General features: G+C 46.2%; 37 non-coding genes and 5 pseudogenes across 37 annotated transcripts; all 42 read left to right on the top strand.

Annotated features, from left to right (window-relative positions):
- Positions 1 to 303: 303 nt before the first annotated feature.
- LOC148799809 (5S ribosomal RNA) lies at positions 304 to 422 on the top strand. The gene has a single exon (XR_016070786.1). It is a non-coding gene; the product is annotated as a 5S ribosomal RNA (ribosomal RNA).
- Positions 423 to 776: 354 nt separating this feature from the next.
- Positions 777 to 895, top strand: LOC148799808 (5S ribosomal RNA). The gene has a single exon (XR_016075044.1). It is a non-coding gene; the product is annotated as a 5S ribosomal RNA (ribosomal RNA).
- A 354-nt stretch (positions 896 to 1,249) lies between these two features.
- Positions 1,250 to 1,368, top strand: LOC148799807 (5S ribosomal RNA). The gene has a single exon (XR_016071467.1). It is a non-coding gene; the product is annotated as a 5S ribosomal RNA (ribosomal RNA).
- Positions 1,369 to 1,723: 355 nt separating this feature from the next.
- LOC148799806 (5S ribosomal RNA) lies at positions 1,724 to 1,842 on the top strand. Its single transcript, XR_016072559.1, has one exon. It is a non-coding gene; the product is annotated as a 5S ribosomal RNA (ribosomal RNA).
- Positions 1,843 to 2,197: 355 nt separating this feature from the next.
- On the top strand, positions 2,198 to 2,316 carry LOC148799805 (5S ribosomal RNA). Its single transcript, XR_016075626.1, has one exon. It is a non-coding gene; the product is annotated as a 5S ribosomal RNA (ribosomal RNA).
- A 353-nt stretch (positions 2,317 to 2,669) lies between these two features.
- Positions 2,670 to 2,788, top strand: LOC148799804 (5S ribosomal RNA). Its single transcript, XR_016069010.1, has one exon. It is a non-coding gene; the product is annotated as a 5S ribosomal RNA (ribosomal RNA).
- Positions 2,789 to 3,142: 354 nt separating this feature from the next.
- LOC148799803 (5S ribosomal RNA) lies at positions 3,143 to 3,261 on the top strand (annotated as a pseudogene).
- Positions 3,262 to 3,615: 354 nt separating this feature from the next.
- On the top strand, positions 3,616 to 3,734 carry LOC148799802 (5S ribosomal RNA). Its single transcript, XR_016069628.1, has one exon. It is a non-coding gene; the product is annotated as a 5S ribosomal RNA (ribosomal RNA).
- Positions 3,735 to 4,088: 354 nt separating this feature from the next.
- Positions 4,089 to 4,207, top strand: LOC148799801 (5S ribosomal RNA). The gene has a single exon (XR_016072894.1). It is a non-coding gene; the product is annotated as a 5S ribosomal RNA (ribosomal RNA).
- Positions 4,208 to 4,561: 354 nt separating this feature from the next.
- LOC148799800 (5S ribosomal RNA) lies at positions 4,562 to 4,680 on the top strand (annotated as a pseudogene).
- Positions 4,681 to 5,034: 354 nt separating this feature from the next.
- On the top strand, positions 5,035 to 5,153 carry LOC148799799 (5S ribosomal RNA). The gene has a single exon (XR_016069627.1). It is a non-coding gene; the product is annotated as a 5S ribosomal RNA (ribosomal RNA).
- A 354-nt stretch (positions 5,154 to 5,507) lies between these two features.
- Positions 5,508 to 5,626, top strand: LOC148799798 (5S ribosomal RNA). Its single transcript, XR_016072893.1, has one exon. It is a non-coding gene; the product is annotated as a 5S ribosomal RNA (ribosomal RNA).
- Positions 5,627 to 5,980: 354 nt separating this feature from the next.
- LOC148799797 (5S ribosomal RNA) lies at positions 5,981 to 6,099 on the top strand. The gene has a single exon (XR_016075033.1). It is a non-coding gene; the product is annotated as a 5S ribosomal RNA (ribosomal RNA).
- Positions 6,100 to 6,453: 354 nt separating this feature from the next.
- On the top strand, positions 6,454 to 6,572 carry LOC148799796 (5S ribosomal RNA). The gene has a single exon (XR_016069758.1). It is a non-coding gene; the product is annotated as a 5S ribosomal RNA (ribosomal RNA).
- Positions 6,573 to 6,926: 354 nt separating this feature from the next.
- Positions 6,927 to 7,045, top strand: LOC148799795 (5S ribosomal RNA). Its single transcript, XR_016071466.1, has one exon. It is a non-coding gene; the product is annotated as a 5S ribosomal RNA (ribosomal RNA).
- A 355-nt stretch (positions 7,046 to 7,400) lies between these two features.
- Positions 7,401 to 7,519, top strand: LOC148799794 (5S ribosomal RNA). Its single transcript, XR_016073153.1, has one exon. It is a non-coding gene; the product is annotated as a 5S ribosomal RNA (ribosomal RNA).
- Positions 7,520 to 7,873: 354 nt separating this feature from the next.
- On the top strand, positions 7,874 to 7,992 carry LOC148799793 (5S ribosomal RNA). The gene has a single exon (XR_016072700.1). It is a non-coding gene; the product is annotated as a 5S ribosomal RNA (ribosomal RNA).
- A 354-nt stretch (positions 7,993 to 8,346) lies between these two features.
- Positions 8,347 to 8,465, top strand: LOC148799792 (5S ribosomal RNA; annotated as a pseudogene).
- A 354-nt stretch (positions 8,466 to 8,819) lies between these two features.
- LOC148799791 (5S ribosomal RNA) lies at positions 8,820 to 8,938 on the top strand. Its single transcript, XR_016070092.1, has one exon. It is a non-coding gene; the product is annotated as a 5S ribosomal RNA (ribosomal RNA).
- Positions 8,939 to 9,292: 354 nt separating this feature from the next.
- On the top strand, positions 9,293 to 9,411 carry LOC148799790 (5S ribosomal RNA). Its single transcript, XR_016075628.1, has one exon. It is a non-coding gene; the product is annotated as a 5S ribosomal RNA (ribosomal RNA).
- Positions 9,412 to 9,765: 354 nt separating this feature from the next.
- Positions 9,766 to 9,884, top strand: LOC148799789 (5S ribosomal RNA). The gene has a single exon (XR_016071993.1). It is a non-coding gene; the product is annotated as a 5S ribosomal RNA (ribosomal RNA).
- A 354-nt stretch (positions 9,885 to 10,238) lies between these two features.
- Positions 10,239 to 10,357, top strand: LOC148799788 (5S ribosomal RNA). The gene has a single exon (XR_016070592.1). It is a non-coding gene; the product is annotated as a 5S ribosomal RNA (ribosomal RNA).
- A 354-nt stretch (positions 10,358 to 10,711) lies between these two features.
- LOC148799787 (5S ribosomal RNA) lies at positions 10,712 to 10,830 on the top strand. The gene has a single exon (XR_016075424.1). It is a non-coding gene; the product is annotated as a 5S ribosomal RNA (ribosomal RNA).
- A 353-nt stretch (positions 10,831 to 11,183) lies between these two features.
- Positions 11,184 to 11,302, top strand: LOC148799786 (5S ribosomal RNA). The gene has a single exon (XR_016069009.1). It is a non-coding gene; the product is annotated as a 5S ribosomal RNA (ribosomal RNA).
- A 354-nt stretch (positions 11,303 to 11,656) lies between these two features.
- Positions 11,657 to 11,775, top strand: LOC148799785 (5S ribosomal RNA; annotated as a pseudogene).
- Positions 11,776 to 12,128: 353 nt separating this feature from the next.
- Positions 12,129 to 12,247, top strand: LOC148799784 (5S ribosomal RNA). Its single transcript, XR_016071638.1, has one exon. It is a non-coding gene; the product is annotated as a 5S ribosomal RNA (ribosomal RNA).
- A 354-nt stretch (positions 12,248 to 12,601) lies between these two features.
- LOC148799783 (5S ribosomal RNA) lies at positions 12,602 to 12,720 on the top strand. Its single transcript, XR_016070155.1, has one exon. It is a non-coding gene; the product is annotated as a 5S ribosomal RNA (ribosomal RNA).
- A 354-nt stretch (positions 12,721 to 13,074) lies between these two features.
- Positions 13,075 to 13,193, top strand: LOC148799782 (5S ribosomal RNA). The gene has a single exon (XR_016068811.1). It is a non-coding gene; the product is annotated as a 5S ribosomal RNA (ribosomal RNA).
- A 354-nt stretch (positions 13,194 to 13,547) lies between these two features.
- Positions 13,548 to 13,666, top strand: LOC148799781 (5S ribosomal RNA). Its single transcript, XR_016075244.1, has one exon. It is a non-coding gene; the product is annotated as a 5S ribosomal RNA (ribosomal RNA).
- Positions 13,667 to 14,020: 354 nt separating this feature from the next.
- Positions 14,021 to 14,139, top strand: LOC148799780 (5S ribosomal RNA). Its single transcript, XR_016070591.1, has one exon. It is a non-coding gene; the product is annotated as a 5S ribosomal RNA (ribosomal RNA).
- A 354-nt stretch (positions 14,140 to 14,493) lies between these two features.
- On the top strand, positions 14,494 to 14,612 carry LOC148799779 (5S ribosomal RNA). The gene has a single exon (XR_016075423.1). It is a non-coding gene; the product is annotated as a 5S ribosomal RNA (ribosomal RNA).
- Positions 14,613 to 14,965: 353 nt separating this feature from the next.
- On the top strand, positions 14,966 to 15,084 carry LOC148799778 (5S ribosomal RNA). The gene has a single exon (XR_016070453.1). It is a non-coding gene; the product is annotated as a 5S ribosomal RNA (ribosomal RNA).
- A 354-nt stretch (positions 15,085 to 15,438) lies between these two features.
- On the top strand, positions 15,439 to 15,557 carry LOC148799777 (5S ribosomal RNA). The gene has a single exon (XR_016068798.1). It is a non-coding gene; the product is annotated as a 5S ribosomal RNA (ribosomal RNA).
- A 354-nt stretch (positions 15,558 to 15,911) lies between these two features.
- On the top strand, positions 15,912 to 16,030 carry LOC148799776 (5S ribosomal RNA). Its single transcript, XR_016071992.1, has one exon. It is a non-coding gene; the product is annotated as a 5S ribosomal RNA (ribosomal RNA).
- Positions 16,031 to 16,384: 354 nt separating this feature from the next.
- On the top strand, positions 16,385 to 16,503 carry LOC148799775 (5S ribosomal RNA). The gene has a single exon (XR_016070590.1). It is a non-coding gene; the product is annotated as a 5S ribosomal RNA (ribosomal RNA).
- Positions 16,504 to 16,857: 354 nt separating this feature from the next.
- LOC148799774 (5S ribosomal RNA) lies at positions 16,858 to 16,976 on the top strand. The gene has a single exon (XR_016075422.1). It is a non-coding gene; the product is annotated as a 5S ribosomal RNA (ribosomal RNA).
- A 353-nt stretch (positions 16,977 to 17,329) lies between these two features.
- Positions 17,330 to 17,448, top strand: LOC148799773 (5S ribosomal RNA). The gene has a single exon (XR_016069008.1). It is a non-coding gene; the product is annotated as a 5S ribosomal RNA (ribosomal RNA).
- A 354-nt stretch (positions 17,449 to 17,802) lies between these two features.
- On the top strand, positions 17,803 to 17,921 carry LOC148799772 (5S ribosomal RNA; annotated as a pseudogene).
- A 353-nt stretch (positions 17,922 to 18,274) lies between these two features.
- Positions 18,275 to 18,393, top strand: LOC148799771 (5S ribosomal RNA). Its single transcript, XR_016071637.1, has one exon. It is a non-coding gene; the product is annotated as a 5S ribosomal RNA (ribosomal RNA).
- A 354-nt stretch (positions 18,394 to 18,747) lies between these two features.
- LOC148799770 (5S ribosomal RNA) lies at positions 18,748 to 18,866 on the top strand. Its single transcript, XR_016070154.1, has one exon. It is a non-coding gene; the product is annotated as a 5S ribosomal RNA (ribosomal RNA).
- Positions 18,867 to 19,220: 354 nt separating this feature from the next.
- On the top strand, positions 19,221 to 19,339 carry LOC148799769 (5S ribosomal RNA). Its single transcript, XR_016068786.1, has one exon. It is a non-coding gene; the product is annotated as a 5S ribosomal RNA (ribosomal RNA).
- Positions 19,340 to 19,693: 354 nt separating this feature from the next.
- Positions 19,694 to 19,812, top strand: LOC148799768 (5S ribosomal RNA). Its single transcript, XR_016068995.1, has one exon. It is a non-coding gene; the product is annotated as a 5S ribosomal RNA (ribosomal RNA).
- The last annotated feature ends 206 nt before the right edge of the window (positions 19,813 to 20,018 follow it).

Here is a 20,018-nt window from a genome sequence, read left to right as displayed (position 1 = left end):
TTTCGGCGATACAACTGGAAACAACGCGTCGGATACACGGCCATTTGCGGCACGATCGTCATTACTGAATGGCAACGATGCAAGGACCGGACTTTCGGCATTTTTCATGAATTGTGGGCCCCGCGATAGTATTGCATCTATCCGGAGGTGCGGCAGATCTGAAAAGCAAATACTCCGCTCACGTAGGAGCTTGTGCACGGTTACCAAGGGAGGAAGGCTGCATACACATTTTTTTCAAATCTAAAACAATTAATGGAGGGGAGCAAGATAGTGCATAAAGATCTAAGCGAGCATGAATTAAACGGGTGCGATCATACCAGCACTAATGCACCGGATCCCATCAGAACTTCGAAGTTAAGTGTGCTTGGGCGAGAGTAGTACTAGAATGGGTGACCTCCTGGGAAGTCCTTGTGTTCCACCCCAATTTTATTAATATTTTATTTTGATTTGTATTTGCAAATTCCATTTGTTGTTTCGGCGATACAACTGGAAACAACGCGTCGGATACTCGGACCATTTGCGGCACGATCGTCATTACTGAATGGCAACGATGCAAGAACCGGGCTTTTGGCATTCGTCGTGCATTGTGGGCCCCGCGATAGTATTGCATCTATCCGGGGGTGCGGCAGATATGAAAAGCCAACACTCTGCTCACGTAGGAGCTTGTGCACGGTTTCCAAGGGAGGAAGGCTGCATACACAGTTTTTTCAAGTCTAAAACAATTAATGGAGGGGAGCAAGATAGTGCATAACGATCTAAGCGTGCATGAATTAAACGGGTGCGATCATACCAGCACTAAAGCACCGGATCCCCTCAGAACTCCAAAGTTAAGTGTGCTTGGGCGAGAGTAGTACTAGGATGGGTGACCTCCTGGGAAGTCCTCGTGTTGCACCCCAATTTTATTAATATTTTATTTTGATTTGTATTTGCAAATTCCATTTGTTGTTTCTGGGAGACAACTGGAAACAATGCGTCGGATACTCGGACCATTTGCGACTCGATCGTCAATACTGAATGGCAACGATGCAGGAACCGGGCTTTCGGCATTCGTCGTGCATTGTGGGCCCCGCGATAGTATTGCATTTATCTAGTGGTGCGGCAGATCTGAAAAGCAAACAATCCGCTCACGTAGGAGCTTGTGCACGGTTACCAAGGGAGGAAGGCTGCATACACAGTTTTTTCAAATCTAAAACAATTAATGGAGGGGAGCAAGATAGTGCATAAAGATCTAAGCGAGCATGAATTAAACGGGTGCGATCATACCAGCACTAATGCACCGGATCCCATCAGAACTCCGAAGTTAAGTGTGCTTGGGCGAGAGTAGTACTAGAATGGGTGACCACCTGGGAAGTCCTCGTGTTGCACCCCAATTTTATTAATATTTTATTTCGATATCGTATTTGCAAATTCCATTTGTCGTTTCGGCGAGACAAACGCAAACAACGCGCCGGATACTCGGACCATTTGCGGCACGATCGTCATTACAGAATGGCAACGATGCAGGAACCGGGTTTTTGGCATTTGTCGTGCATTGTGGGCCCCGCGATAGTATTGCATTTATCCGGTGGTGCGGCAGATCTGAAAAGCAAGCAATCCGCTCACGTAGGAGCTTGTGCACGGTTACCAAGGGAGGAAGGCTGCATACACAGTTTTCTCAAATCTAAAACAATTAATGGAGGGGAGCAAAATAGTGCATAAAGATCTAAGCGAGCATGAATTAAACGGGTGCGATCATACCCGCACTAATGCACCGGATCCCATCAGAACTCCGAAGTTAAGTGTGCTTGGGCGAGAGTAGTACTAGAATGGGTGACCTCCTGGGAAGTCCTCGTGTTGCACCCCAATTTTATTAATATTTTATTTCGATATCGTATTTGCAAATTCCATTTGTCGTTTCGGCGAGACAAACGCAAACAACGCGCCGGATACTCGGACCATTTGCGGCACGATCGTCATTACAGAATGGGAACCGTGCAAAAATCGGGCTTTTGGCATTCGTCGTGCATTGTGGGCCCCGCGACAGTATTGCATCTATCCGGGGGTGCGGCAGATCTGAAAAGCAAACACTCTGCTCACGTAGGAGCTTGTGCACGGTTACCAAGGGAGGAAGGCTGCATACACAGTTTTTTCAAGTCTAAAACAATTAATGGAGGGGAGCAAGATAGTGCATAAAGATCTAAGCGAGCATGAATTAAACGGGTGCGATCATACCAGCACTAATGCACTGGATCCCATCAGAACTCCGAAGTTAAGTGTGCTTGGGCGAGAGTAGTACTAGAATGGGTGACCTCCTTGGAAGTCCTCGTGTTGCACCCCAATTTTATTAATATTTTATTTTGATTTGTATTTAAAATTCCATTTGTTGTTTCGGCGATACAACTGGAAACAACGCGTCGGATACTCGGACCATTTGCGGCACGATCGTCATTACGGAATGGCAACGATGCAAGAACCGGGCTTTTGGCATTCGTCGTGCATTGTGGGCCCCGCGATAATATTGCATCTACCCGGGGGTGCGGCAGATCTGAAAAGCAAACACTCTGCTCACGTAGGAGCTTGTGCACGGTTACCAAGGGAGGAAGGCTGCATACACAGTTTTTTCAAGTCTAAAACAATTAATGGAGGGTAGCAAGATAGTGCATAAAGATCTAAGCGAGCATGAATTAAACGGGTGCGATCATACCAGCACTAATGCACCGGATCCCATCAAAACTCCGAAGTTAAGCGTCCTTGGGCGAGAGTAGTACTAGGATGGGTGACCTCCTGGGAAGTCCTCGTGTTGCACCCCAGTTTTATTAATATTTTATTTTGATTTGTATTTGCAAATTCCATTTGTAGTTTTTGGGAGACAACTGGAAACAATGCGTCGGATACTCGGACCATTTGCGGCACGATCGTCATTACTGAATGGCAACGATGCAGGAACCGGGATTTCGGCATTCGTCGTGCATTGTGGGCCCCGCGATAGTATTGCATTTATCCGGTGGTGCGGCAGATCTGAAAAGCAAACAATCCGCTCAAGTAGGAGCTTGTGCACGGTTACCAAGGGAGGAAGGCTGCATACACAGTTTTTTCAAATCTAAAACAATTAATGGAGGGGAGCAAGATAGTGCATAAAGATCTAAGCGAGCATGAATTAAACGGGTGCGATCATACCAGCACTAATGCACCGGATCCCATCAGAAATCCGAAGTTAAGTGTCCTTGGGCGAGAGTAGTACTAGAATGGGTGACCTCCTTGGAAGTCCTCGTGTTGCACCCCAATTTTATTAATATTTTATTTTGATTTGTATTTGCAAATTCCATTTGTTGTTTCGGCGATACAACTGGAAACAACACGTCGGATACTCGGACCATTTGCGGCACGATCGTCATTACGGAATGGCAACGATGCAAGAACCGGGCTTTTGGCATTCGTCGGGCATTGTGGGCCCCGCGATAGTATTGCATCTATCCGGGGGTGCGGTAGATCTGAAAAGCAAACACTCTGCTCACGTAGGAGCTTGTGCACGGTTACCAAGGGAGGAAGGCTGCATACACAGTTTTTTCAAGTCTAAAACAATTAATGGAGGGTAGCAAGATAGTGCATAATGATCTAAGCGAGCATGAATTAAAGGGGTGCGATCATACCAGCACTAATGCACCGGATTCCATCAAAACTCCGAAGTTAAGCGTGCTTGGGCGAGAGTAGTTTTCGGATGGGTGACCTCCTGGGAAGTCCTCGTGTTGCACCCCAATTTTATTAATATTTTATTTTGATTTGTATTTGCAAATTCCATTTGTTGTTTCTGGGAGACAACTGGAAACAATGCGTCGGATACTCGGACCATTTGCGGCACGATCGTCATTACTGAATGGCAACGATGCAGGAACCGGGCTTTCGGCATTTGTCGTGCATTGTGGGCCCCGCGATAGTGTTGCATTTATCCGGTGGTGCGGCAGATCTGAAAAGCAAGCAATCCGCTCACGTAGGAGCTTGTGCACGGTTACCAAGGGAGGAAGGCTGCATACACAGTTTTCTCAAATCTAAAACAATTAATGGAGGGGAGCAAAATAGTGCATAAAGATCTAAGCGAGCATGAATTAAACGGGTGCGATCATACCCGCACTAATGCACCGGATCCCATCAGAACTCCGAAGTTAAGTGTGCTTGGGCGAGAGAAGTACTAGAATGGGTGACCTCCTGGGAAGTCCTCGTGTTGCACCCCAATTTTATTAATATTTTATTTTGATTTGTATTTGCAAATTCCATTTGTTGTTTCGGCGATACAACTGGAAACAACGCGTCGGATACACGGACCATTTGCGGCACGATCGTCATTACTGAATGGCAACGATGCAAAGACCGGACTTTCGGCATTTTTCATGAATTGTGGGCCCCGCGATAGTATTGCATTTATCCGGTGGTGCGGCAGATCTGAAAAGCAAACAATCCGCTCAAGTAGGAGCTTGTGCACGGTTACCAAGGGAGGAAGGCTGCATACACAGTTTTTTCAAATCTAAAACAATTAATGGAGGGGAGCAAGATAGTGCATAAAGATCTAAGCGAGCATGAATTAAACGGGTGCGATCATACCAGCACTAATGCACCGGATCCCATCAGAAATCCGAAGTTAAGTGTCCTTGGGCGAGAGTAGTACTAGAATGGGTGACCTCCTTGGAAGTCCTCGTGTTGCACCCCAATTTTATTAATATTTTATTTTGATTTGTATTTGCAAATTCCATTTGTTGTTTCGGCGATACAACTGGAAACAACACGTCGGATACTCGGACCATTTGCGGCACGATCGTCATTACGGAATGGCAACGATGCAAGAACCGGGCTTTTGGCATTCGTCGGGCATTGTGGGCCCCGCGATAGTATTGCATCTATCCGGGGGTGCGGTAGATCTGAAAAGCAAACACTCTGCTCACGTAGGAGCTTGTGCACGGTTACCAAGGGAGGAAGGCTGCATACACAGTTTTTTCAAGTCTAAAACAATTAATGGAGGGTAGCAAGATAGTGCATAATGATCTAAGCGAGCATGAATTAAAGGGGTGCGATCATACCAGCACTAATGCACCGGATTCCATCAAAACTCCGAAGTTAAGCGTGCTTGGGCGAGAGTAGTTTTCGGATGGGTGACCTCCTGGGAAGTCCTCGTGTTGCACCCCAATTTTATTAATATTTTATTTTGATTTGTATTTGCAAATTCCATTTGTTGTTTCTGGGAGACAACTGGAAACAATGCGTCGGATACTCGGACCATTTGCGGCACGATCGTCATTACTGAATGGCAACGATGCAGGAACCGGGCTTTCGGCATTTGTCGTGCATTGTGGGCCCCGCGATAGTGTTGCATTTATCCGGTGGTGCGGCAGATCTGAAAAGCAAGCAATCCGCTCACGTAGGAGCTTGTGCACGGTTACCAAGGGAGGAAGGCTGCATACACAGTTTTCTCAAATCTAAAACAATTAATGGAGGGGAGCAAAATAGTGCATAAAGATCTAAGCGAGCATGAATTAAACGGGTGCGATCATACCCGCACTAATGCACCGGATCCCATCAGAACTCCGAAGTTAAGTGTGCTTGGGCGAGAGAAGTACTAGAATGGGTGACCTCCTGGGAAGTCCTCGTGTTGCACCCCAATTTTATTAATATTTTATTTTGATTTGTATTTGCAAATTCCATTTGTTGTTTCGGCGATACAACTGAAAACAACGCGTCGGATACACGGACCATTTGCGGCACGATCGTCATTACTGAATGGCAACGATGCAAAGACCGGACTTTCGGCATTTTTCATGAATTGTGGGCCCCGCGATAGTATTGCATCTATCCGGAGGTGCGGCAGATCTGAAAAGCAAATACTCCGCTCACGTAGGAGCTTGTGCACGGTTACCAAGGGAGGAAGGCTGCATACACATTTTTTTCAAATCTAAAACAATTAATGGAGGGGAGCAAGATAGTGCATAAAGATCTAAGCGAGCATGAATTAAACGGGTGCGATCATACCAGCACTAATGCACCGGATCCCATCAGAACTTCGAAGTTAAGTGTGCTTGGGCGAGAGTAGTACTAGAATGGGTGACCTCCTGGGAAGTCCTTGTGTTGCACCCCAATTTTATTAATATTTTATTTTGATTTGTATTTGCAAATTCCATTTGTTGTTTCGGCGATACAACTGGAAACAACGCGTCGGATACTCGGACCATTTGCGGCACGATCGTCATTACTGAATGGCAACGATGCAAGAACCGGGCTTTTGGCATTCGTCGTGCATTGTGGGCCCCGCGATAGTATTGCATCTATCCGGGGGTGCGGCAGATATGAAAAGCCAACACTCTGCTCACGTAGGAGCTTGTGCACGGTTTCCAAGGGAGGAAGGCTGCATACACAGTTTTTTCAAGTCTAAAACAATTAATGGAGGGGAGCAAGATAGTGCATAACGATCTAAGCGTGCATGAATTAAACGGGTGCGATCATACCAGCACTAAAGCACCGGATCCCCTCAGAACTCCAAAGTTAAGTGTGCTTGGGCGAGAGTAGTACTAGGATGGGTGACCTCCTGGGAAGTCCTCGTGTTGCACCGCAATTTTATTAATATTTTATTTTGATTTGTATTTGCAAATTCCATTTGTTGTTTCTGGGAGACAACTGGAAACAATGCGTCGGATACTCGGACCATTTGCGGCTCGATCGTCAATACTGAATGGCAACGATGCAGGAACCGGGCTTTCGGCATTCGTCGTGCATTGTGGGCCCCGCGATAGTATTGCATTTATCTAGTGGTGCGGCAGATCTGAAAAGCAAACAATCCGCTCACGTAGGAGCTTGTGCACGGTTACCACGGGAGGAAGGCTGCATACACAGTTTTTTCAAATCTAAAACAATTAATGGAGGGGAGCAAGATAGTGCATAAAGATCTAAGCGAGCATGAATTAAACGGGTGCGATCATACCAGCACTAATGCACCGGATCCCATCAGAACTCCGAAGTTAAGTGTGCTTGGGCGAGAGTAGTACTAGAATGGGTGACCACCTGGGAAGTCCTCGTGTTGCACCCCAATTTTATTAATATTTTATTTCGATATCGTATTTGCAAATTCCATTTGTCGTTTCGGCGAGACAAACGCAAACAACGCGCCAGATACTCGGACCATTTGCGGCACGATCGTCATTACTGAATGGGAACCGTGCAAAAACCGGGCTTTTGGTATTCGTCGTGCATTGTGGGCCCCGCGATAGTATTGCATCTATCCGTGGGTGCGGCAGATCTGAAAAACAAACACTCTGCTCACGTAGGAGCTTGTGCACGGTTACCAAGGGAGGAAGGCTGCATACACAGTTTTTTCAAGTCTAAAACAATTAATGGAGGGGAGCAAGATAGTGCATAAAGATTTAAGCGAGCATGAATTAAACGGGTGCGGTCATACTAGCACGAATGCACCGGATCCCATTAGAACTCCGAAGTTAAGCGTGCTTGGGCGAGAGTAGTACTAGGATGGGTGACCTCCTTGGAAGTCCTCGTGTTGCACCCCAATTTTATTAATATTTTATTTTGATTTGTATTTGCAAATTCCATTTGTTGTTTCTGGGAGACAACTGGAAACAATGCGTCGAATACTCGGACCATTTGCGGCACGATCGTCATTACTGAATGGCAACGATGCAGGAACCGGGCTTTCGGCATTCGTCATGCATTGTGGGCCCCGCGATAGTATTGCATTTATCCGGTGGTGCGGCAGATCTGAAAAGCAAACAATCCGCTCACGTAGGAGCTTGTGCACGGTTACCAAGGGAGGAAGGCTGCATACACAGTTTTTTCAAATCTAAAACAATTAATGGAGGGGAGCAAGATAGTGCATAAAGATCTAAGCGAGCATGAATTAAACGGGTGCGATCATACCAGCACTAATGCACCGGATCCCATCAGAACTCCGAAGTTAAGTGTGCTTGGGCGAGAGTAGTACTAGAATGGGTGACCTCCTGGGAAGTCCTTGTGTTGCACCCTAATTTTATTAATATTTTATTTTGATTTGTATTTGCAAATTCCATTTGTTGTTTCGGCGATACAACTGGAAACAACGCGTCGGATACTCGGACCATTTGCGGCACGATCGTCATTACTGAATGGCAACGATGCAAGAACCGGGCTTTTGGCATTCGTCGTGCATTGTGGGCCCCGCGATAGTATTGCATCTATCCGGGGGTGCGGCAGATATGAAAAGCCAACACTCTGCTCACGTTGGAGCTTGTGCACGGTTTCCAAGGGAGGAAGGCTGCATACACAGTTTTTTCAAGTCTAAAACAATTAATGGAGGGGAGCAAGATAGTGCATAAAGATCTAAGCGAGCATGAATTAAACGGGTACGATCATACCAGCACTAATGCACCGGATCCCATCAAAAATCCTAAGTTAAGCGTGCTTGGGCGAGAGTAGTAGTAGGATGGGTGACCTCCTGGGAAGTCCTCGTGTTGCACCCCAATTTTATTAATATTTTATTTTGATTTGTATTTGCAAATTCCATTTGTTGTTTCTGGGAGACAACTGGAAACAATGTCTCGGATACTCGGACCATTTGCGGCACGATCGTCATTACTGAATGGCAACGATGCAGGAACCGGGCTTTCGGCATTCGTCGTGCATTGTGGGCCCTGCGAAAGTATTGCATTTATCCGGTGGTGCGGCAGATCTGAAAAGCAAACAATCCGCTCGCGTAGGAGTTTGTGCACGGTTACCAAGGGAGGAAGGCTGCATACACATTTTTTTCAAATCTAAAACAATTAATGGAGGGGAGCAAGATAGTGCATAAAGATCTAAGCGAGCATGAATTAAACGGGTGCGATCATACCTGCACTAATGCACCGGATCCCATCAGAACTCTGAAGTTAAGTGTGCTTGGGCGAGAGTAGTATTAGAATGGGTGACCTCCTTGGAAGTCCTCGTGTTGCACCCCAATTTTATTAATATTTTATTTTGATTTGTATTTGCAAATTCCATTTGTTGTTTCGGCGATACAACTGGAAACAACGCGTCGGATACTCGGACCATTTGCGGCACGATCGTCATTACGGAATGGCAACGATGCAAGAACCGGGCTTTTGGCATTCGTCGTGCCTTGTGGGCCCCGCGATAGTATTGCATCTATCCGGGGGTGCGGCAGATCTGAAAAGCAAACACTCTGCTCACGTAGGAGCTTGTGCACGGATACCAAGGGAGGAAGGCTGCATACACAATTTTTTCAAGTCTAAAACAATTAATGGAGGGGAGCAAGATAGTGCATAAAGATCTAAGCGAGCATGAATTAAATGGTTGCGATCATACCAGCACTAATGCACCGGATCCCATCAGAACTCCGAAGTTAAGCGTGCTTCGGCGAGAGTAGTACTAGGATGGGTGACCTCCTGGGAAGTCCTCGTGTTGCACCCCAATTTTATTAATATTTTATTTTGATTTGTATTTGCAAATTCCATTTGTTGTTTCGGCGATACAACTGGAAACAACGCGTCGTATACTCGGACCATTTGCGGCACGATCGTCATTACGGAATGGCAACGATGCAAGAACCGGGCTTTTGGCATTCGTCGTGCATTGTGGGCCCCGCGATAGTATTGCATCTATCCGGGGGTGCGGCAGATCTGAAAAACAAACACTCTGCTCACGTAGGAGCTTGTGCATGGTTACCAAGGGAGGAAGGCTGCATACACAGTTTTTTCAAGTTTAAAACAATTAATGGAGGGTAGCAAGATAGTGCATAAAGATCTAAGCGAGCATGAATTAAACGGGTGCGATCATACCAGCACTAATGCACCGGATCCCATCAGAACTCCGAAGTTAAGAGTGCTTGGGCGAGAGTAGTACTAGGATGGGTGACCTCCTCGGAAGTCCTCGTGTTGCACCCCAATTTTATTAATATTTTATTTTGATTTGTATTTGCAAATTCCATTTGTTGTTTCTGGGAGACAACTGGAAACAATGCGTCGGATACTCGGACCATTTGCGGCACGATCGTCATTACTGAATGGCAACGATGCAGGAACTGGGCTTTCGGCATTCGTCGTGCATTGTGGGCCCCGCGATAGTATTGCATCTATCCGGGGGTGCGGCAGATCTGAAAAGCAAACACACTGCTCACGTAGGAGCTTGTGCACGGTTACCAAGGGAGGAAGGCTGCATACACAGTTTTTTCAAGTCTAAAACAATTAATGGAGGGGAGCAAGATAGTGCATAAAAATCTAAGCGAGCATGAATTAAACGGGTGCGATCATACAAGCACTAGTGCACCGGATCCCATCAGAACTTCGAAGTTAAGCGTGCTTGGGCGAGAGTAGTACTAGCATGGGTGACCTCCTGGGAAGTCCTCGTGTTGCACCCCAATTTTATTAATATTTTATTTTGATTTGTATTTGCAAATTCCATTTGTTGTTTCTGGGAGACAACTGGAAACAATGCGTCGGATACTCGGACCATTTGCGGCACGATCGTCATTACTGAATGGCAACGATGCAGGAACCGGGATTTCGGCATTCGTCGTGCATTGTGGGCCCCGTGATAGTATTGCATTTATCCGGTGGTGCGGCAGATCTGAAAAGCAAACAATCCGCTCAAGTAGGAGCTTGTGCACGGTTACTAAGGGAGGAAGGCTGCATACACAGTTTTTTCAAATCTAAAACAATTAATGGAGGGGAGCAAGATAGTGCATAAAGATCTAAGCGAGCATGAATTAAACGGGTGCGATCATACCAGCACTAATGCACCGGATCCCATCAGAACTCCGAAGTTAAGTGTGCTTGGGCGAGAGTAGTATTAGAATGGGTGACCTCCTTGGAAGTCCTCGTGTTGCACCCCAATTTTATTAATATTTTATTTTGATTTGTATTTAAAATTCCATTTGTTGTTTCGGCGATACAACTGGAAACAACGCGTCGGATACTCGGACCATTTGCGGCACGATCGTCATTACGGAATGGCAACGATGCAAGAACCGGGCTTTTGGCATTCGTCGTGCATTGTGGGCCCCGCGATAATATTGCATCTATCCGGGGGTGCGGCAGATCTGAAAAGCAAACACTCTGCTCACGTAGGAGCTTGTGCACGGTTACCAAGGGAGGAAGGCTGCATACACAGTTTTTTCAAGTCTAAAACAATTAATGGAGGGTAGCAAGATAGTGCATAAAGATCTAAGCGAGCATGAATTAAACGGGTGCGATCATACCAGCACTAATGCACCGGATCCCATCAAAACTCCGAAGTTAAGCGTCCTTGGGCGAGAGTAGTACTAGGATGGGTGACCTCCTGGGAAGTCCTCGTGTTGCACCCCAATTTTATTAATATTTTATTTTGATTTGTATTTGCAAATTCCATTTGTTGTTTTTGGGAGACAACCGGAAACAATGCGTCGGATACTCGGACCATTTGCGGCACGATCGTCATTACTGAATGGCAACGATGCAGGAACCGGGATTTCGGCATTCGTCGTGCATTGTGGGCCCCGCGATAGTATTGCATTTATCCGGTGGTGCGGCAGATCTGAAAAGCAAACAATCCGCTCAAGTAGGAGCTTGTGCACGGTTACCAAGGGAGGAAGGCTGCATACACAGTTTTTTCAAGTCTAAAACAATTAATGGAGGGGAGCAAGATAGTGCATAAAGATCTAAGCGAGCATGAATTAAACGGGTGCGATCATACCAGCACTAATGCACCGGATCCCATCAAAAATCCTAAGTTAAGCGTGCTTGGGCGAGAGTAGTAGTAGGATGGGTGACCTCCTGGGAAGTCCTCGTGTTGCACCCCAATTTTATTAATATTTTATTTTGATTTGTATTTGCAAATTCCATTTGTTGTTTCTGGGAGACAACTGGAAACAATGTCTCGGATACTCGGACCATTTGCGGCACGATCGTCATTACTGAATGGCAACGATGCAGGAACCGGGCTTTCGGCATTCGTCGTGCATTGTGGGCCCTGCGATAGTATTGCATTTATCCGGTGGTGCGGCAGATCTGAAAAGCAAACAATCCGCTCGCGTAGGAGCTTGTGCACGGTTTCCAAGGGAGGAAGCTGCATACACAGTTTTTTCAAATCTAAAACAATTAATGGAGGGGAGCACGATAGTGCATAAAGATCTAAGCGGGCATGAATTAAACGGGTGCGATCATACCAGCACTAATGCACCGGATCCCATCAGAACTCCGAAGTTAAGTGTGCTTGGGCGAGAGTAGTACTAGAATGGGTGACCTCCTGGGAAGTCCTCGTGTTGCACCCCAATTTTATTAATATTTTATTTTGATTTGTATTTGCAAATTCCATTTGTTGTTTCGGCGATACAACTGGAAACAACGCGTCGGATACGCGGACCATTTGCGGCACGATCGTCATTACTGAATGGCAACGATGCTAGAACCGGACTTTCGGCATTTTTCATACATTGTGGGCCCCGTGATAGTATTGCATCTATCCGGAGGTGCGGCAGATCTGAAAAGCAAATACTCCGCTCACGTAGGAGCTTGTGCACGGTTACCAAGGGAGGAAGGCTGTATACACATTTTTTTCAAATCTAAAACAATTAATGGAGGGGAGCAAGATAGTGCATAAAGATCTAAGCGAGCATGAATTAAACGGGTGCGATCATACCTGCACTAATGCACCGGATCCCATCAGAACTCTGAAGTTAAGTGTGCTTGGGCGAGAGTTGTACTAGAATGGGTGACCTCCTTGGAAGTCCTCGTGTTGCACCCCAATTTTATTAATATTTTATTTTGATTTGTATTTGCAAATTCCATTTGTTGTTTCGGCGATACAACTGGAAACAACGCGTCGGATACTCGGACCATTTGCGGCACGATCGTCATTACGGAATGGCAACGATGCAAGAACCGGGCTTTTGGCATTCGTCGTGCATTGTGGGCCCCGCGATAGTATTGCATCTATCCGGGGGTGCGGCAGATCTGAAAAGCAAACACTCTGCTCACGTAGGAGCTTGTGCACGGATACCAAGGGAGGAAGGCTGCATACACAGTTTTTTCAAGTCTAAAACAATTAATGGAGGGGAGCAAGATAGTGCATAAAGATCTAAGCGAGCATGAATTAAATGGGTGCGATCATACCAGCACTAATGCACCGGATCCCATCAGAACTCCGAAGTTAAGCGTGCTTGGGCGAGAGTAGTACTAGGATGGGTGACCTCCTGGGAAGTCCTCGTGTTGCACCCCAATTTTATTAATATTTTATTTTGATTTGTATTTGCAAATTCCATTTGTTGTTTCGGCGATACAACTGGAAACAACGCGTCGTATACTCGGACCATTTGCGGCACGATCGTCATTACGGAATGGCAACGATGCAAGAACCGGGCTTTTGGCATTCGTCGTGCATTGTGGGCCCCGCGATAGTATTGCATCTATCCGGGGGTGCGGCAGATCTGAAAAACAAACACTCTGCTCACGTAGGAGCTTGTGCATGGTTACCAAGGGAGGAAGGCTGCATACACAGTTTTTTCAAGTCTAAAACAATTAATGGAGGGTAGCAAGATAGTGCATAAAGATCTAAGCGAGCATGAATTAAACGGGTGCGATCATACCAGCACTAATGCACCGGATCCCATCAGAACTCCGAAGTTATGAGTGCTTGGGCGAGAGTAGTACTAGGATGGGTGACCTCCTCGGAAGTCCTCGTGTTGCACCCCAATTTTATTAATATTTTATTTTGATTTGTATTTGCAAATTCCATTTGTTGTTTCTGGGAGACAACTGGAAACAATGCGTCGGATACTCGGACCATTTGCGGCACGATCGTCATTACTGAATGGCAACGATGCAGGAACCGGGCTTTCGGCATTCGTCGTGCATTGTGGGCCCCGCGATAGTATTGCATCTATCCGGGGGTGCGGCAGATCTGAAAAGCAAACACACTGCTCACGTAGGAGCTTGTGCACGGTTACCAAGGGAGGAAGGCTGCATACACAGTTTTTTCAAGTCTAAAACAATTAATGGAGGGGAGCAAGATAGTGCATAAAAATCTAAGCGAGCATGAATTAAACGGGTGCGATCATACAAGCACTAGTGCACCGGATCCCATCAGAACTTCGAAGTTAAGCGTGCTTGGGCGAGAGTAGTACTAGCATGGGTGACCTCCTGGGAAGTCCTCGTGTTGCACCCCAATTTTATTAATATTTTATTTTGATTTGTATTTGCAAATTCCATTTGTTGTTTCTGGGAGACAACTGGAAACAATGCGTCGGATACTCGGACCATTTGCGGCACGATCGTCATTACTGAATGGCAACGATGCAGGAACCGGGATTTCGGCATTCGTCGTGCATTGTGGGCCCCGTGATAGTATTGCATTTATCCGGTGGTGCGGCAGATCTGAAAAGCAAACAATCCGCTCAAGTAGGAGCTTGTGCACGGTTACTAAGGGAGGAAGGCTGCATACACAGTTTTTTCAAATCTAAAACAATTAATGGAGGGGAGCAAGATAGTGCATAAAGATCTAAGCGAGCATGAATTAAACGGGTGCGATCATACCAGCACTAATGCACCGGATCCCATCAGAACTCCGAAGTTAAGTGTGCTTGGGCGAGAGTAGTATTAGAATGGGTGACCTCCTTGGAAGTCCTCGTGTTGCACCCCAATTTTATTAATATTTTATTTTGATTTGTATTTAAAATTCCATTTGTTGTTTCGGCGATACAACTGGAAACAACGCGTCGGATACTCGGACCATTTGCGGCACGATCGTCATTACGGAATGGCAACGATGCAAGAACCGGGCTTTTGGCATTCGTCGTGCAATGTGGGCCCCGCGATAATATTGCATCTATCCGGGGGTGCGGCAGATCTGAAAAGCAAACACTCTGCTCACGTAGGAGCTTGTGCACGGTTACCAAGGGAGGAAGGCTGCATACACAGTTTTTTCAAGTCTAAAACAATTAATGGAGGGTAGCAAGATAGTGCATAAAGATCTAAGCGAGCATGAATTAAACGGGTGCGATCATACCAGCACTAATGCACCGGATCCCATCAAAACTCCGAAGTTAAGCGCCCTTGGGCGAGAGTAGTACTAGGATGGGTGACCTCCTGGGAAGTCCTCGTGTTGCACCCCAATTTTATTAATATTTTATTTTGATTTGTATTTGCAAATTCCATTTGTTGTTTTTGGGAGACAACCGGAAACAATGCGTCGGATACTCGGACCATTTGCGGCACGATCGTCATTACTGAATGGCAACGATGCAGGAACCGGGATTTCGGCATTCGTCGTGCATTGTGGGCCCCGCGATAGTATTGCATTTATCCGGTGGTGCGGCAGATCTGAAAAGCAAACAATCCGCTCAAGTAGGAGCTTGTGCACGGTTACCAAGGGAGGAAGGCTGCATACACAGTTTTTTCAAGTCTAAAACAATTAATGGAGGGGAGCAAGATAGTGCATAAAGATCTAAGCGAGCATGAATTAAATGGGTGCGATCATACCAGCACTAATGCACCGGATCCCATCAGAACTCCGAAGTTAAGCGTGCTTGGGCGAGAGTAGTACTAGGATGGGTGACCTCCTGGGAAGTCCTCGTGTTGCACCCCAATTTTATTAATATTTTATTTTGATTTGTATTTGCAAATTCCATTTGTTGTTTCGGCGATACAACTGGAAACAACGCGTCGTATACTCGGACCATTTGCGGCACGATCGTCATTACGGAATGGCAACGATGCAAGAACCGGGCTTTTGGCATTCGTCGTGCATTGTGGGCCCCGCGATAGTATTGCATCTATCCGGGGGTGCGGCAGATCTGAAAAACAAACACTCTGCTCACGTAGGAGCTTGTGCATGGTTACCAAGGGAGGAAGGCTGCATACACAGTTTTTTCAAGTCTAAAACAATTAATGGAGGGTAGCAAGATAGTGCATAAAGATCTAAGCGAGCATGAATTAAACGGGTGCGATCATACCAGCACTAATGCACCGGATCCCATCAGAACTCCGAAGTTAAGAGTGCTTGGGCGAGAGTAGTACTAGGATGGGTGACCTCCTCGGAAGTCCTCGTGTTGCACCCCAATTTTATTAATATTTTATTTTGATTTGTATTTGCAAATTCCATTTGTTGTTTCTGGGAGACAACTGGAAACAATGCGTCGGATACTCGGACCATTTGCGGCACGATCGTCATTACTGAATGGCAACGATGCAGGAACCGGGCTTTCGGCATTCGTCGTGCATTGTGGGCCCCGCGATAGTATTGCATCTATCCGGGGGTGCGGCAGATCTGAAAAGCAAACACACTGCTCACGTAGGAGCTTGTGCACGGTTACCAAGGGAGGAAGGCTGCATACACAGTTTTTTCAAGTCTAAAACAATTAATGGAGGGGAGCAAGATAGTGCATAAAAATCTAAGCGAGCATGAATTAAACGGGTGCGATCATACAAGCACTAGTGCACCGGATCCCATCAGAACTTCGAAGTTAAGCGTGCTTGGGCGAGAGTAGTACTAGCATGGGTGACCTCCTGGGAAGTCCTCGTGTTGCACCCCAATTTTATTAATATTTTATTTTGATTTGTATTTGCAAATTCCATTTGTTGTTTCTGGGAGACAACTGGAAACAATGCGTCGGATATTCGGACCATTTGCGGCACGATCGTCATTACTGAATGGCAACGATGCAGGAACCGGGATTTCGGCATTCGTCGTGCATTGTGGGCCCCGTGATAGTATTGCATTTATCCGGTGGTGCGGCAGATCTGAAAAGCAAACAATCCGCTCAAGTAGGAGCTTGTGCACGGTTACTAAGGGAGGAAGGCTGCATACACAGTTTTTTCAAATCTAAAACAATTAATGGAGGGGAGCAAGATAGTGCATAAAGATCTAAGCGAGCATGAATTAAACGGGTGCGATCATACCAGCACTAATGCACCGGATCCCATCAGAACTCCGAAGTTAAGTGTGCTTGGGCGAGAGTAGTATTAGAATGGGTGACCTCCTTGGAAGTCCTCGTGTTGCACCCCAATTTTATTAATATTTTATTTTGATTTGTATTTAAAATTCCATTTGTTGTTTCGGCGATACAACTGGAAACAACGCGTCGGATACTCGGACCATTTGCGGCACGATCGTCATTACGGAATGGCAACGATGCAAGAACCGGGCTTTTGGCATTCGTCGTGCATTGTGGGCCCCGCGATAATATTGCATCTATCCGGGGGTGCGGCAGATCTGAAAAGCAAACACTCTGCTCACGTAGGAGCTTGTGCACGGTTACCAAGGGAGGAAGGCTGCATACACAGTTTTTTCAAGTCTAAAACAATTAATGGAGGGTAGCAAGATAGTGCATAAAGATCTAAGCGAGCATGAATTAAACGGGTGCGATCATACCAGCACTAATGCACCGGATCCCATCAAAACTCCGAAGTTAAGCGTCCTTGGGCGAGAGTAGTACTAGGATGGGTGACCTCCTGGGAAGTCCTCGTGTTGCACCCCAATTTTATTAATATTTTATTTTGATTTGTATTTGCAAATTCCATTTGTTGTTTTTGGGAGACAACCGGAAACAATGCGTCGGATACTCGGACCATTTGCGGCACGATCGTCATTACTGAATGGCAACGATGCAGGAACCGGGATTTCGGCATTCGTCGTGCATTGTGGGCCCCGCGATAGTATTGCATTTATCCGGTGGTGCGGCAGATCTGAAAAGCAAACAATCCGCTCAAGTAGGAGCTTGTGCACGGTTACCAAGGGAGGAAGGCTGCATACACAGTTTTTTCAAGTCTAAAACAATTAATGGAGGGGAGCAAGATAGTGCATAAAGATCTAAGCGAGCATGAATTAAACGGGTGCGATCATACCAGCACTAATGCACCGGATCCCATCAAAAATCCTAAGTTAAGCGTGCTTGGGCGAGAGTAGTAGTAGGATGGGTGACCTCCTGGGAAGTCCTCGTGTTGCACCCCAATTTTATTAATATTTTATTTTGATTTGTATTTGCAAATTCCATTTGTTGTTTCTGGGAGACAACTGGAAACAATGTCTCGGATACTCGGACCATTTGCGGCACGATCGTCATTACTGAATGGCAACGATGCAGGAACCGGGCTTTCGGCATTCGTCGTGCATTGTGGGCCCTGCGATAGTATTGCATTTATCCGGTGGTGCGGCAGATCTGAAAAGCAAACAATCCGCTCGCGTAGGAGCTTGTGCACGGTTTCCAAGGGAGGAAGCTGCATACACAGTTTTTTCAAATCTAAAACAATTAATGGAGGGGAGCAAGATAGTGCATAAAGATCTAAGCGGGCATGAATTAAACGGGTGCGATCATACCAGCACTAATGCACCGGATCCCATCAGAACTCCGAAGTTAAGTGTGCTTGGGCGAGAGTAGTACTAGAATGGGTGACCTCCTGGGAAGTCCTCGTGTTGCACCCCAATTTTATTAATATTTTATTTTGATTTGTATTTGCAAATTCCATTTGTTGTTTCGGCGATACAACTGGAAACAACGCGTCGGATACGCGGACCATTTGCGGCACGATCGTCATTACTGAATGGCAACGATGCTAGAACCGGACTTTCGGCATTTTTCATACATTGTGGGCCCCGTGATAGTATTGCATCTATCCGGAGGTGCGGCAGATCTGAAAAGCAAATACTCCGCTCACGTAGGAGCTTGTGCACGGTTACCAAGGGAGGAAGGCTGTATACACATTTTTTTCAAATCTAAAACAATTAATGGAGGGGAGCAAGATAGTGCATAAAGATCTAAGCGAGCATGAATTAAACGGGTGCGATCATACCTGCACTAATGCACCGGATCCCATCAGAACTCTGAAGTTAAGTGTGCTTGGGCGAGAGTTGTACTAGAATGGGTGACCTCCTTGGAAGTCCTCGTGTTGCACCCCAATTTTATTAATATTTTATTTTGATTTGTATTTGCAAATTCCATTTGTTGTTTCGGCGATACAACTGGAAACAACGCGTCGGATACTCGGACCATTTGCGGCACGATCGTCATTACGGAATGGCAACGATGCAAGAACCGGGCTTTTGGCATTCGTCGTGCATTGTGGGCCCCGCGATAGTATTGCATCTATCCGGGGGTGCGGCAGATCTGAAAAGCAAACACTCTGCTCACGTAGGAGCTTGTGCACGGATACCAAGGGAGGAAGGCTGCATACACAGTTTTTTCAAGTCTAAAACAATTAATGGAGGGGAGCAAGATAGTGCATAAAGATCTAAGCGAGCATGAATTAAATGGGTGCGATCATACCAGCACTAATGCACCGGATCCCATCAGAACTCCGAAGTTAAGCGTGCTTGGGCGAGAGTAGTACTAGGATGGGTGACCTCCTGGGAAGTCCTCGTGTTGCACCCCAATTTTATTAATATTTTATTTTGATTTGTATTTGCAAATTCCATTTGTTGTTTCGGCGATACAACTGGAAACAACGCGTCGTATACTCGGACCATTTGCGGCACGATCGTCATTACGGAATGGCAACGATGCAAGAACCGGGCTTTTGGCATTCGTCGTGCATTGTGGGCCCCGCGATAGTATTGCATCTATCCGGGGGTGCGGCAGATCTGAAAAACAAACACTCTGCTCACGTAGGAGCTTGTGCATGGTTACCAAGGGAGGAAGGCTGCATACACAGTTTTTTCAAATCTAAAACAATTAATGGAGGGGAGCAAGATAGTGCATAAAGATCTAAGCGAGCATGAATTAAACGGGTGCGATCATACCTGCACTAATGCACCGGATCCCATCAGAACTCTGAAGTTAAGTGTGCTTGGGCGAGAGTAGTACTAGAATGGGTGACCTCCTTGGAAGTCCTCGTGTTGCACCCCAATTTTATTAATATTTTATTTTGATTTGTATTTGCAAATTCCATTTGTTGTTTCGGCGATACAACTAGAAACAACGCGTCGGATACTCGGACCATTTGCAGCACGATCGTCATTACGGAATGGCAACGATGCAAGAACCGGGCTTTTGGCATTCGTCGTAAATTGTGGGCCCCGCGATAGTATTGCATCTATCCGGGGGTGCGGCA

This window comes from Nelumbo nucifera, chromosome 4, assembly GCF_055504915.1.
Source record: "Nelumbo nucifera cultivar China Antique chromosome 4, China Antique-T2T, whole genome shotgun sequence".
Taxonomy (NCBI): Eukaryota; Viridiplantae; Streptophyta; class Magnoliopsida; order Proteales; family Nelumbonaceae; genus Nelumbo; species Nelumbo nucifera.
The sequence above is the reverse complement of the archived record's forward strand: the minus strand, read 5'-3'. Positions and strand labels throughout refer to the sequence as shown.